The 13,596-nt window shown below is 40.2% G+C and overlaps 1 protein-coding gene across 4 annotated transcripts in view; it reads left to right on the forward strand.

Moving 5' to 3' along the window:
* SLC45A4 (solute carrier family 45 member 4) overlaps positions 1 to 13,596 on the forward strand; it is an 86,703-nt gene that overhangs the window by 25,838 nt on the left and 47,269 nt on the right. Inside the window, exon 1 of one of the 4 annotated variants that reach the window (XM_014255796.2) lies at positions 10,910 to 11,008. The exons of the other annotated variants lie outside the window; for them this stretch is intronic. The gene's annotated coding sequence lies outside the window, so the exon portion shown is untranslated. Of the gene's footprint in view, positions 1 to 10,909; positions 11,009 to 13,596 lie in introns of those variants that run through there. 4 annotated transcript variants of the gene reach the window in all.

Raw genomic sequence — 13,596 nt, forward strand, 5'->3', positions numbered from 1 at the left:
TGTAAACTCTGCCTGTGATGCACTGTTGTTACCCTTAGTTGAGCATCTTATGAGTTCCATCATTAATTCCTAGAGTACAAAGCCAGTTCTACTTGCAGTATGTGGGCACTGCTACTTCCATGTTAGGCAAAACCAGTTAAATCCTTCACATTGCCCATCAGAAGTTGGAGCTGGCAGTTGCTTTTCAGCTCAACTTGTGGTCTGTGCCTCCTCTGCCCCTCTAACACCATAAGCCACCCTAAAATAATTGCATCAAATGATAAAGAAGTATGTGTTAAGCAACAGTGCCTGTATGCTGGTGTCATGTTTGACATAAAAACAAGCTTCACTTGCCCTTCAAACTGACTGCAGTGCTATGGACTACTTTTAGTAGTGTAAAAGCATGCTGAACAGAGGCAAAGCTATTGGAGTTGAAGTGGAGCTTTCCAGCTGAACTGCCAGGAGAGCCCTGTGGAAGTGACAAGGCTTTCGTGATGGAGGAGGAAGCTTTAGCAGCTTGCAGAGTAATGAGTAACACGAAGAACTGTTTGTGCTGTGCTTTAGTTTTGCAAGGGTCACTCCCATGACCTTTATATCTGTAATACTTGAGAGATCCCAGGCTGTGATCTATTCCAACTATAGGCATAAGATTCACCAAAACTGCAATAGAACAGCATTGTGTGCAGTTGTTTCTCTTAGAGATGGGTTAACTGATCTGATACCTATTCTGTTGGAGCTCCTGGTCCTTCAACTTGGTGTCAGCTTTACCGAACACTTTCATTCAACAGTAGTCCATTGACTTGGGGATTACAGAGTGCAGTGGGCATTGCTTAGCTTAATATACCAGCACTAAACTGACATGAGTGAAACAATACTTTTCCTAAGTAGAGCATTACACCTGCCCAGTAATGGCTGTATCAAGCAGAAAAAGCTTTCTAGCCTTTACGTGCTTAAGGCTCCATGGAAAACCAGAAAACAATCCAGTTGTCAAAGTTGAAGCAGGACACTGTCAGGATGAGTGACACACGTGTATAGCTTAACAGCTGATGTTTCAGCCCGAGAGTCACCTTTCAGACAGGAGATCCTGGGCAGCCGAGAAACCAAGCATGGAAGCAGCGACTGTTAAGCTGTTGTGAACTCAAGACTGCATGATTTCAGTAAACCGCTGCTGTCAGGTGACTTTTACGGTCAGCAGCTTATCAGTTACCCACACATCTTGCAGCTGGGTCACAGCCCTGCCCAGAGAAACTACCCAAAGCTTCCACTGGTAAACAGATATTATATCCTGCATCTGGGACTGTTAGGAGCTCTTGTATCCGCTGAATAATTATTGCTCTTCTAAATAAACTGATTACTCTTTAGTGTGGTAAAGAAACATAATATTCCTCCAAGTGAAACAAGGTCCTCTGCATGAAAAAGAGCTGATTTCATACTATTAAATCTAGACCACCAATATAGTTGCCCAAGACTGAATTTGCCTTGAGTTAAAAGCTGGGCTTTGGGCATCTCAGTGATGGGTTCAGAGCACTGCAGTGTCTGAGCCATGGAGTGGTTTGTGCTGTGACCTAACTGGCACATGGTGGCTATTAACTAAAGCCCCTTCTTGCTGGTACTTCCAACAAGTGCTGTGCAGTCATTTAGACTGCAGCTGGCATACGGCTTTGTAACAACTCCGGACAAGCAGCCAGGTTTCCTCATCAAACTTGCTCTTGGCAAGTGACTCTGGCAAGCACCAGGACACAAGGCTTTTGTTGGATAATGATGGGGTTTGGCTTAAGAGCTGCTCCTGACCTTGGTTTGGCTCTTGCTGGCATGTATTCTGCTCAAAACACAAATATCAATCTATAGATGATGGGAAGTTGGTCTCTGCAATGTGGACCACTAACACAGCTTAAGACCCAGTTAAAGCTGGGGAAGACTTGATTTCCAGAACTCCTATTTATGGAGGATAAAGACTATTAAACTTTAGCTTTAGGAGACATGGCTGGCCTGACACTTCAGGCTTGACTCAATCTCTTTTGCAGTGTTATGCGAAGACTGACTAATCTTCAGTGGCCTGAGGTGTTCGAGGAGGGGACTGAAACATACTTTCCTTGCACACTGAAATTGTCAGTCAATAAAGGCATAAAGTGGTAGGAGATAAAGCTTAGTCCTAAGAGTAAGCCAAAGATACTTTTAAGAAAATTATAGTGTTTAAATGGCAGCAGGAAGGTGTTACCCTGAATTGTTTTGTTGAACATCTGATTTTGTCAGTATTCTGGGGAGAGAAGGTTGGTTGTCTCAGCAGAGTGGAGAGAGGACCTAGTTTCCTCATCTTGTTTTAAATGAGAGCCCTAATGTTTTTGTAACTGAAATTGAAACCAGTGTTATGCTGACCCTGCATATTTTCTATCCTCTGCTGGCTGGCCTGGACTACTTCTGCCTGCAGTGTAGTTCATTTATTTTGGAGACTTGAAAACAAGCCATTATCACCCTTCAGTGCCAGATAAATAAATGATCTAACTGGGGGCTGAACCCAGTGTTCTTTTACAAAAGCACAACTGCATGTCACTCTTATCTTGTGCATTCTGCCCTTGAATATATGATCAATTTTTCTGGACTGCATCCAGAAACCAGTGGCTTAACCCAGCAAGCGATGACTGCAGAGCAGTCAGATTTCTGTGCCACTTAATTTCCTATCATCACTTACACACAGTAAACAGTCTTCCAGAATACATTTAACATGAGCACTGTTTAACCTACAACTTTCTTATCAATCACATGGAAGAACAAATAACAGAAACAGGAGTTAGCTCTTAAATAGTCTTGATGCTGGATCTGTGCTTCCAGGTAACAAGAGTTTCAGGGGGTTGATTTTTTTTTGTGTTTGTTTTGGGTTTTTTTGTTGGTTTTTTTTTTGTGAGTGGGGAGAAGGCATGTATGCAGGGTAAAAAATACTCCTATTTTATGAGGGAAATATCTGAGCAAGTACACTGGCCTGAGCAGTCTGGCTCTGGGTACTCCCAGAGGGGTGATTTGACAGTCTGAACTATTGCTCCTTAGAGTAGCTTGGCTGGCCAGCTAACTCCCAAGAGTTCAAAAAATAACCCAAAACAAATGCACAGCTTGCTTTAACACCAGCACTTCTAGTGCACAACCCGTTTGCTATCTGATTCATATCTGGGGGAATCAGCTTGTGATGTAGGCTTGTTCTTTTTCTTGGCTCTTGTTCTGCTTCTAACTTTGGTGTAGAGGAAAAAGGCTTCCACTTCTCAGTGCACAGGTACCCTGATTGTTTCCAACATCATAGCACTTCCATCTCCCTAAAAGTAAAATTCCCTTCAATGAACTGAAAAGAGAATGAATGGCCAGTTTTCTGTTCCCTTCATGTTCCTACAGTCATTTCTGGCCTTACAGTTGGAGCTTTTTTTGCTGCTTTGTTTTCAAATCATCTTTGTTCAAAACTCTCATTATGCAGCTGCATAACAGATCTTTCAGTCTGCTGAAGAAATGGAATTGAATCAGCTAAGGTGTGTCCCCTTCCAGACAATTGCTCTGGAATAGTTTGCGTGACAATTCAGGGTGCCAGTTGAAAATAAGCCTTTTGACCCTATAGCAGCAGTGGGATCTCCAATCTTCTTTGTATGCATAGGACCTGGACACTACCACAGCCTTTCAATTGTCAAGTAGCCCCAAATTAAACTGTATATAAAAGGGTTTGGGTTCCCATACAGTGGATTTTGTGCTAATATCAGATGCCTGTGTGTCTAGTGAGTTTGGTATTATATTGTTAGTAAGTCTTTTACTGGTTAGGAACAGCAGGATATATTTGTGAACAAGTAATAGTCTTGGTGTGATGACTTAAGATAAAGCCTCACTACTTTGTCCCAGGGTGTTCTTAGCCTGTTCAGGGCTAGATCTCTATAACATTACTTTGTCAACATAAAATCTAATGAGCCTCAGGGATGTACAGTATAAACTTGACTCTGTGCTCCTTGAACAGATTTCACTGCATCATCCTACTACTTCGTGGTAGAGAGAAAAAAAAACTCTGGTGCTCAATTACTGCAAACTACGAAACATGTACATTCATCAGACTACAACCTTCCAGCTCATTCCAGCTGTCCAACACTGCATGGTATTTCCCTCAACTGCACTTAGTGGCTTTCTCTTCCTCATTAACTATGCTCCTAAATTAACACATTCTAAGAGATCTGTTCCAGTTCTTTGTTAAGGCTGGTTACTGAATAACTGGTTGTAATTAATGCCTGAATTTATCACTGGTACAATACTGGCTACACTGTTCCTTGCACTTCAGCCTCTTTAAGAAGCTCTTTGTTAACAGACTCCCTGTCTGGGTGGCTCTGTGACAAGCCTGTGTATTGCTGAGTATCTCACTTGCAGGATCCTTCAATGAACCTGGTAAGTTGCCCTGATTGTGGATCACAGCCTCATTCTGTCTGTTAGGAAATTAGTAACTGCTGTGTCCCGATGGCCTTTTTTGACCTTTGAAGTTCTAGGAGCTACTCGCTGACAAAGCCACTGCTGCTAAGTGGCCCGTGGTCAAACATCACTTCCAGAGAAAGCTTTAAGTCCCTACATGCAATTATTGTATTGACTGGAGATATCTATATACATATACACACCATAGCTTACACGAGACAAATTCTTCAAGTAGGGCATAAGATTTCAGCTTTACATGCAGAAATTGCTGCTATTCAAATGATTTGGAGATTGCTCTTGCTCTAGGAGATGGGATAAGGAAGCTGCTGCAGTTCTGTGCTTCAGGCATTCGCAGTAAAATTGCTTAATCTGTGAAAAAAATAGTCTGAAATAGAGGTGTTGGTAGTGGCTCCCCAAGCTTTAATGCTAAAGATTTATTTTCTAATAAGGGCATGTGTTTAAATACTTCAATTCTGTATTTATAATACCTTCACTATGCACTATAGTCTCCTTCTTGCATCTGAATTAATGTGCTCAGGGTAGAAGTACTGTGCAAATAAAAGCAACACTTGGTTTATCTCCAGTAGCAGCATTCGGTTCATTAATATTGCATTTCCCTGTAACTTAGAAAATGAGTGGAAGCCTGCCTGTGTCAAAATATTAAATAAAAATGGGTTCTTTATTTTTGCATTAATGACTGTCCAGCATAATATTTAATTCTTACCTGATGCATTTATGCTTGTGCCATTATAATACTTCATTTTCTTACTGTTGATGTAGGGATTAAATAACTTCCTCTCTCATTGTCTGGGTAATAGTCATATCTTTTCAAAGAATGAGAATAACAAGTACACTGGCCAATTCTTGGCTTTCACCAGAGAAATTTTTTAAATATTGGACTGGACTGAGAGGAAAGCAGGAAGCCAAAGCTGGAAACTTCTCTGCTCCATCCTATCTGATAAAGCAAGCAAGAGCCCAGAATTTTCCTTCATTAATTTTTTGGCCTTACAGGACAAACTGGAGTTCTAAGTTGCTTGATGTGAGCAGTTAAGACTAAAGCTTTGCAAGTCTGTCTGTCTTTTTGCATCTGAAAGGGCTTAGGCTTGTAATAATGCTGTGACCCTTCCAGCTTTGCAGGGAATAATGGAAATACAGCAGGCTTACATGAGCAATGAATACATCCTATATTGTTTATATCTGGGCCTGTAATTTCATATTAGATCTTCACTCCCAAGACTTCTAAGTAGTTTAGGTGCAAAATTAGACTAGATCGTGCAGCAAAAGCCTGAAAGTCTGGGAAGCTTTTTTCATCAGGTGGGTGGGGGTTTCACTCCCAGCGTATGTGAATTCAAAGTGACAGACAAGTGTCACTGCTCACAGACTAGTGGGATTCAGCTGTGGCTGCAACATTGAATTGCCAGTGCTTCTGAAATAGTTTAATCTCAGCAAATGGTTGTCAGGTCTGCTCCTTATGGTAGGGAGTGTTTAATAAAAAACATGTGAGAAAGCACATACATGTGTGCAGTTTGTCTTCTGTTCAGCAAAGAAATCTGGGATCATGCCTCTCAAGATCCTACCCCGATGGCTGATTTAGCCCATGTGTCCTAAAGTAAACTGGAGTCTGTTTTGATTACACTATTCTTCAGAAGGAATTAACATTTCATACCTGGGAAATTTGTCTATGCTAATTTCAGTTCCATGTTTTGAAGGCTGAGTTTTGCTCTCCTTGCCAGTGAAGGTTTAAGCCTGATTGATGCTTATTCTAACATAACAAGTATTCTTTCATCGCCTAAAAAAAAAAATACAGTTGCACATTTTATATTCATTGTGTTTTTCTAGACTTCATGTATGAGTGATGAGCAAGGGCACACAAAGTCCTCAGAGGAAGGTGAAAAAGCTTTCATAGCAAAAACTTGTTTGAGTTTTACACATTGCTGTTCACATTACTACAGATAAGTAGGAAGAATTTTACAGGCATCATGTGAACTCTTTTCCTGCAGATTTTATTTTTTCCTAATAAACTAAGACATTTTTATCCTCTAACTCTCTACCCCAATTAAGTTAACTTAAACTGACTACAGCTTGATTGAAAACCAGAATACAAGTTAAGGATAGTAATGTGTCACATCATGTCTGTTTTAATGTGGAACTGAAACTTAAATTTAAATATCTTTTGGCTTAAAAGGAAAGGTTTAAAACAAAATGGAAATGACCTTTTGAATTATGTCTGTTTTACTATATGATCATATGTACTTCTCCAGAGAAGTCTATGGGTGAAAAGTCTGCCCATGTGTTTTGCAGAAGTCTTTATATATATGACACTGAACTTGGAAATTTTTCACTAGAAGAATAAAAACAGGATGATAAATGGCTTTCACTTAAATGAGGTAACAGGGATGTGGTGTCCCTGTTTTATCTGTTAAATCTTGACTGCTGTACGAAGCAACATTAAATTACTTCAAATCTCTTTAGGCTCTTAAAACCTAAAACAGTTATGGATATATTATGGTTAACTGCTGATTGATTTAATAAAATCTTATTCCTCCTGAAAATCTGGCAGGTGATTGTTCAAACGATAAAAACATTAGTTTATTGCATATGCTGGTCCTGTAATTGAAAAAGTAAAATGACTAAGCACAATGTTCTCAGCAAAGCCGCCAAAATAAAATACAGCCTGGAAGGGCAAGCCATGCATTTCATTAAAATAAGGTTCAGTAACCATTAAATTTATCACCCTAAGGGCTTCCTCACTCTTACAAGTGACTAAAGTATAAAATGTCAAATACCTCTGTGCTGACCAGTGACTTGCATTAACTTTAAGATTTTGTTAGTCAAATACTAGATTTACTTTCTTGTTCACAAGCTACAAGAAATGAATAGTTTTCTTCCTCAGCTTCCTGTGTTACTGCTGAAGACTCACACCTACACATGCAGCACATGCAAATGTCTGTGCCTTTGTGGGCTCTGGGAGATGGGAAATTGTGTGTGCTCACAAGTGAAGATGAAAGAATGGCAGGGAGCAACATCAGCTTGTAGAGCCATGAGAAGTTGATCCATGAGTGGGGCAAGGAAGGACTGAACCTGCTGGTTGTCCTCTCCATGATGAATAATAGCACTTTTGTTACTCATCACATCTAGAAAATATTCTCTAATTCTGTTAAAACTTGGACCAATCATTACCTTTATGATGGAGACATCACATCACGTTGTTCTTTCAATGGCTTCTACATTTAAAACCCTCTGTCAAGTCTTTGTTTAGAAATAATCTCATGCCCTTCAGACTTTGTAGTCATATCTTCTGGTTCCTGTCCTTTTGATTATTTCCTCTCCGTTTTTTCTGCTTGGCTCAATCTGATGTACAATGTGCTTTGCTCGTTGAAGTGTTTGACTTAAATGTTGTTATGCTTGATGAGGAATCATTTGTCATATGAGGTGATCCTCACTTCTAAAAGAACATTAGGACAAAAGGACAAAAGAATATCTCATTTCAACATGATGTATTGATTTGGGTTGTGCTTCTCTGCTGGAATCCACAGGTCTTCCTGAAAAATGTGCAATCCCTTCTCTAAACCAGTATCAGGAGCAGTGTTTGAATAAATATTTGTTCCATTTTTGGTTTTATTTCACACTGTGCTTTTAAAGGGATCCTTACAGAGAGATCCCTGTCCAGTAAACCTGCTCTAAAAAGTGCATGGGCTGATAATACTTCTGGACCAACACTGGAAAGCTCCTGAAACCCTACTTGGGAATACTGTTTTGGAGTCAGCTAGTCTTCACAGCAAAATCTGTGGAAGCTGTTGTAATGTCCTCTGTGTGTCCCACCCACTTCAATGATGGCTTCATCAAAGCTTGACAGAGCCTGAATATATTCAGGGATGCATGGCACATCCTACTGCTTATTAATAAGACTTGTGAAATCCTATGTGGCTGCTAATTTATTAAAATCTTCAAGTGTTTCAGAGTAGGATTTTCCCTGGAAGATTTCCTGAGTGACCAAATTCAGGCAATTCTACTTGTCTAGAATCAATTCTAAAATCTCTTCCTGGAATCAGTGGCCTATAACAAGCGATCCAATATGCCAAAGTGCTTACACAAGGCTTTTAGAAATTCTAGGCAAAATTAATGTCACCACAGTGTCACCAGGATAACCACCAGTTGCTCAAAGCCTCATTCACTTTGTATTTTGGTTTGCCTGCTCTTAACAGCTGTATGCTTCAAGCAGTTGTAGCACTTCAAATACTTAGGACTATATACATCACTATATGGAGGTAGCAACTTTTTGTCTGCTTTTCAAGGACTTGGCCAAGTAGGTAATAAAGCTGAATGACAAGTCTGTTAATTTCAACAAACTGTTACTTATAAAAGCCTTGCAGACAATGAGACAGCAAAATAATTCAGGAATGAATGTCGTATCCCTTATCAACTCCACATGTGATAAATGGATTTAGCTGGTTGTGATGTTAGAGAAAGGAATCTGTAAGTGTTAACTATCTTCATGGGAACTGGGGTGGAAGCCAAGCCACTGTCTTGTACCAGAATAAACCGATAAGAGAAACTGTTCAGTTAAAAGTAGAGCAGTTGTTTAAAGAAAGTCTAAAGACAATTTGAGATTAGGTAATGTGCAGTATTCGTTCAAGTACCTGACTTTAGTTTTTGTAATTTTAACTCATCCCCTGCTAGAAATTACAACTATCCTCCTGGTCTCCCCCATTTTCCCCCAGAGATGCAAGCCTGTGATTTCTTCTGCAGCACAGAAAGAGAACATCCCTTTGAAATTTATCTAGTCAGAAACACTAAGCAGCTTCAGCTAGGTGTATATGTGCTCTTTTCATCCTTTGTCTGACCTCTGTTGTTAGTGATACTCTTTGCTTGGGATGCTGCTGTGGGCAGTTGCCATCTCCTGGAAGGTAAACATCAAGACAGTTTTGAAAATGGAGAAATTTAATATATTATTGCAAGTAGAATCTTGAAATAATAAGCTGCAAGTTGATTAGGAGTTGACAGATCAGGCAGCTGGAAGTGTAACATCTGGAATACTGTGATGTGAGGCTCAGCTTTCCAGAGGAGCAGTAAGAAGACTCTGCATCCATTATACTTTTAGGATCAGAGAACAGAAAGCTCTGAGAGCTTACAGAGCTGAGTCCCTATCTTGTGGTGTGCTTGTTCCCAACAGCTGCTGCCAAACCCTGAAGATGATTGAACCACAGAAAAGAGTAGAGTCTAAAACTCTTGGTCTGGTATTTCCTCTGCCATCTGAGCAGAGCACCAGAGATGAATCCAGACTGAATGTGAAAGGAGCAAGATGTGGAAAAGTCAGTGATGCAACCACAAATTTTAAGCACTTTAATAAAGGTGTGTGGATGACAGAAGATGAATGACAGCTATTTAATTTAACTCTTCATGAAGCCCACACTCTTACTAGATGCTATTACTCAAGTTTAGAGAATGCTCCTGTCAGTCTGTTGAGATGCATAAGCAGGTAGCCTCAGAGCACTGAAGGCAGCATTCACTGATCAGCTCACAGTTTGGTGAGTTCTTCCTCTGTTCTGTGAATAGCCCTACAGCCCCTGAGCTGAGAGCTCCTTTAATGTTAGGTGCCTGCTAGACTAATTCTAAACATTTATCTGAGGAAGATGTTGCTGTTCCTGTTTACCCTTCAAATCAGCACCCACCAAATTTCACTTGTTACTCTCCAAGCTGTAGTTGGTGTGCCTTTTAAAATTTTAAGGAGCTACTCAGTCCTGAATTGAAGCTGTAGCTGTTATTTGCTCCTACTCAGTCTGTGGAGTCCCTTTTATATTCCTTCCTCTGAAGATAGCTTACACTAACTGCATGTGTATTTTGGTGTCTCTTTAAAACAATAAAGGCACAAAGCCAAATTTATCTTGTCAGGTATTCAGGTTACTACTTCTTTCTCTGTATTTCCCCGTTGGCTTGAGATTTCAGCATCTATCCAGGATAATAGAATGAGCAAAAGAGATTGCTTGTTGTCTAAGTACACTTTGCAGAGAGGATCCTATCCCTTTCTGAGGATATTAGATGTCCAGTAGGATAACCTGCCAGCTCAGCTTGATACACTTCAGTATCAAGCTACTTTGTGCACTTCAGTTCTGGTGTTTCCTTCATTGTTTTGCTCTTCACATATTCTGCTTTCAGTGCCTGCACAAATTAAAGAAGCTCTGCCTACTTAGAGAAATACCTGTGGTATTATCTGACCACAAATTCATTCTGCCTCTGCGAATGATCTAGAAAGGCACTCTAGCTGGTATGCAATTAGCCTTGCATAAAGAAACAACCACTAGATTAGCTTTGTTTTCTAAACAATCAATCGTGCTTGTATAGGCTGAACATCTCACTGCCCTGTTCTTTATGTCAGCAGTCCTGTATCTATAGAATGACTCGAGTACAATCACTTTGACTCTTACAGCTAAATTAACATTGGCTATGATTTGTTGATTTTAAATACCTTTTTAATGCAGGGAAACTCTCCCCTTCCTAGAAGAAGCCTGCCTAGTCCTGTGGACCACTGCAACCATGTTTTATTCTTACGGATTTTCAAGAAAAGCTGCTTTAGCATGTGAAAGATAATTCATTGAGGATATTTTAGGTAATCCATCTATGTTATCTGATAGTAACCTCCAAAATAAAATGCTTTTGGGAGACTAGATGCCTTTCAAACACCATTTGCTTCTTGTTTAAGGTGGGTTGGGTTTGGATTTTTTTGGTGGGAGGTGGAAATAATAGCTCCTAAGGGCAACCAACTTTCAAGGTATTTAAATGTACATTAGCATCTCTACTGCCTTCACAACCTGCTCGTGGTAGTCCCAGCTGCCTTGTAACAAATAGTTATAGTGCAGCTGCTGAAACCATAGATTCCTCTTAACCACTCTGCCTTAGAAACTTGTCTCTGTGGGGACTTAGAGAGGTGCAAGGCCCATGATCTGGGTGATCTGATGATGCTTAGAGTTCCATGGATGAGATCAGCCCTCATCTCACAGTGTGGCATTGTCCCTTGGGTTATATGTTCAGTTTCCCTTGGAGGATGGCAGCTGTGTGTTTTGCAGGAAGCATACAGGAAAAGTTGACGGGACTGACAGAGCATGACTGGATAGGGCTAAACCTATACTGGGAGATGGGTTTGCTTTCAAATATTTTCACCTTCAAGAACTTCTGTAGTGATTGCACTGATGTGACAGCAGGGTACAAACACTTCTCTGGTGCGGGAGTGCTGCAGGTCTCACCCCAGAGTGGTCCAGATTTCTGTTGTTGAAGTGGCATGGATGCTGGAGCTTGTGCATCCTCTAAGAGAAGAACAGCTGACAGTTATTCCCAAATTAGGTAAAAATGCCAAATTCTGGAAGCCCTTTGCCAAGTATTTTGTAGTCCTCCGGAGTCACAAATGGAGGAGGTTTATGTCCTCTAAATATTGCCCTGCTAGCTGGTCTTCAGTATCAAGTCCAACTGCCAAGCACTTGTAACCTCTTATTATTTTAGTGTACATGTCAGTAAATATCTTATCCTGGCAGTTCTAACAGGGTTAGAGCTTGGAAAACACATTCTAAAATAGCATTTGTTCATCGTCCAAATTCAAAATGTCCTGATGAAGCTGCTTTTAAATGTGGCCATCAGCTTTCTATGGGGCTGCTTATAAACCAGCTGACTAAAGTGTATTATTTGCACTAAAATGGATGGTTTGTAACTTGGCCAAAATATTGTCTGTTTATTACCTGTACTTCTGTCTCCTATAAGGTGTAACTCTTATGTGGTGTGGGTTCCCTACTTTGTTAAAAGTACTGGTTGTGGAAATTCTTACTGTATTGATTCTAAATCCTGTAAATAAGGTCTTGAAATCAATGCAGTGATGCAACTCTTTTAAGTGCTGATTTATCCGTATTATTGACCAAAAAGTAATTCTCTGATTTTCTTAAGGTTTAATAATTATTTGGGTTAAGAGGGAATTCTTAATTTTGTTTATCTTACACCCTAGTTAAAATATATAGGCTGTGCATCACTGCTAGGTCAGTTCAAATGTTTATTTAAATAATTGAGAAACTAAATCAAATAGCTCTACTTCATGGCAGTGTACATAAACACGTCTGTCATGCTGGTATTTGGGACAGCCTAAAAAACTGGAGCAGGGATCTGCTCAAGTGCTCCAGCAATACTTTTTATGGAGTGTGCTTTCTCAACGTGTTTGCAATTAGTTGTGCTGCTCAAGGGAGGCGCTGGAGATGTTTACCGAAGGTGCTGCACCCTAAACCTGCTGTTTCCTCGATTGGAAGGAATCCAATGCATCGCAGGTGTGGGGCCAGAGGGGTGGAAGGCAGCTCTTTCACCACACCCTTTGCAGCGTGGATTTAGGAGGAGGTGGTATTCTTTTGGTGCCAGGAAGTAAGTAAGAAATAAATGTTATCTCTAAACACCTTTTATTCCTTTCTTTCAGTACTGAAGTGATGAGTTCCATTTAATACTTCATCAGGGGATGTTAGAGTATTTTCCTTGGCTCAGATGGAGGGAAGCTCGGCAAAGCTTATGTGGGGAAGGGAAGGAATCTCTCTCCGTTGTGCTGACAGGAGACAATTTCCAGCAATCGTGCTGAGTCGGTGTGGGCTCAGACTGCAGGTTAGGCTGTAAATGCTGGTTTATTACCAAGCAATCACAGTGATGAGGTTCCCCTTTGATCTCTGAGTCCACTCAAACAAGGCAAAATGAGAACACTTAGTGCAAGATGATATAACCAGTTAGTTATATATACTTGTTTACAAACCCTTTGGAGAATCTGAAATGTGAGAAACCCTCTTCTGAGATGTTTTGTTTTTTCTCTGAGGGACTAATTATTTCCTTAGAGTTAGTAAAATCCGGTCAAAACCTGACTTCTCTGTCTTTGTTGGAGGGTGAACAAAATTTGAGGGCTATTTTCAAAAGCTTCCTTTGACAGAGTTTTCTGAGATCGAATGATGGTAATGCGTTTAGGGACTGGTAATTGAAGATAATTCCAATGAATTAGACTATGCAGACATTAATGATATGCTAGAGGAAGTCAGCTTATGAAGATCTATGCTGTGTTCTTTTTGTCTTGATCTATTGAATAGCTTCTGTAATTATCTAATACATATTCTGGCAGTATTTGGGTTTCTTAAGTATTTGCAGCCTGAAGAAACCAGCCTGCGAATTTTCAGGCAGTGAATGTGATTA

The sequence above is a fragment of the Pseudopodoces humilis genome, chromosome 1, assembly GCF_049639895.1.
Source record: "Pseudopodoces humilis isolate 2021_Gansu_Grassland_sample_001 chromosome 1, ASM4963989v1, whole genome shotgun sequence".
Taxonomy (NCBI): domain Eukaryota; kingdom Metazoa; phylum Chordata; class Aves; order Passeriformes; family Paridae; genus Pseudopodoces; species Pseudopodoces humilis.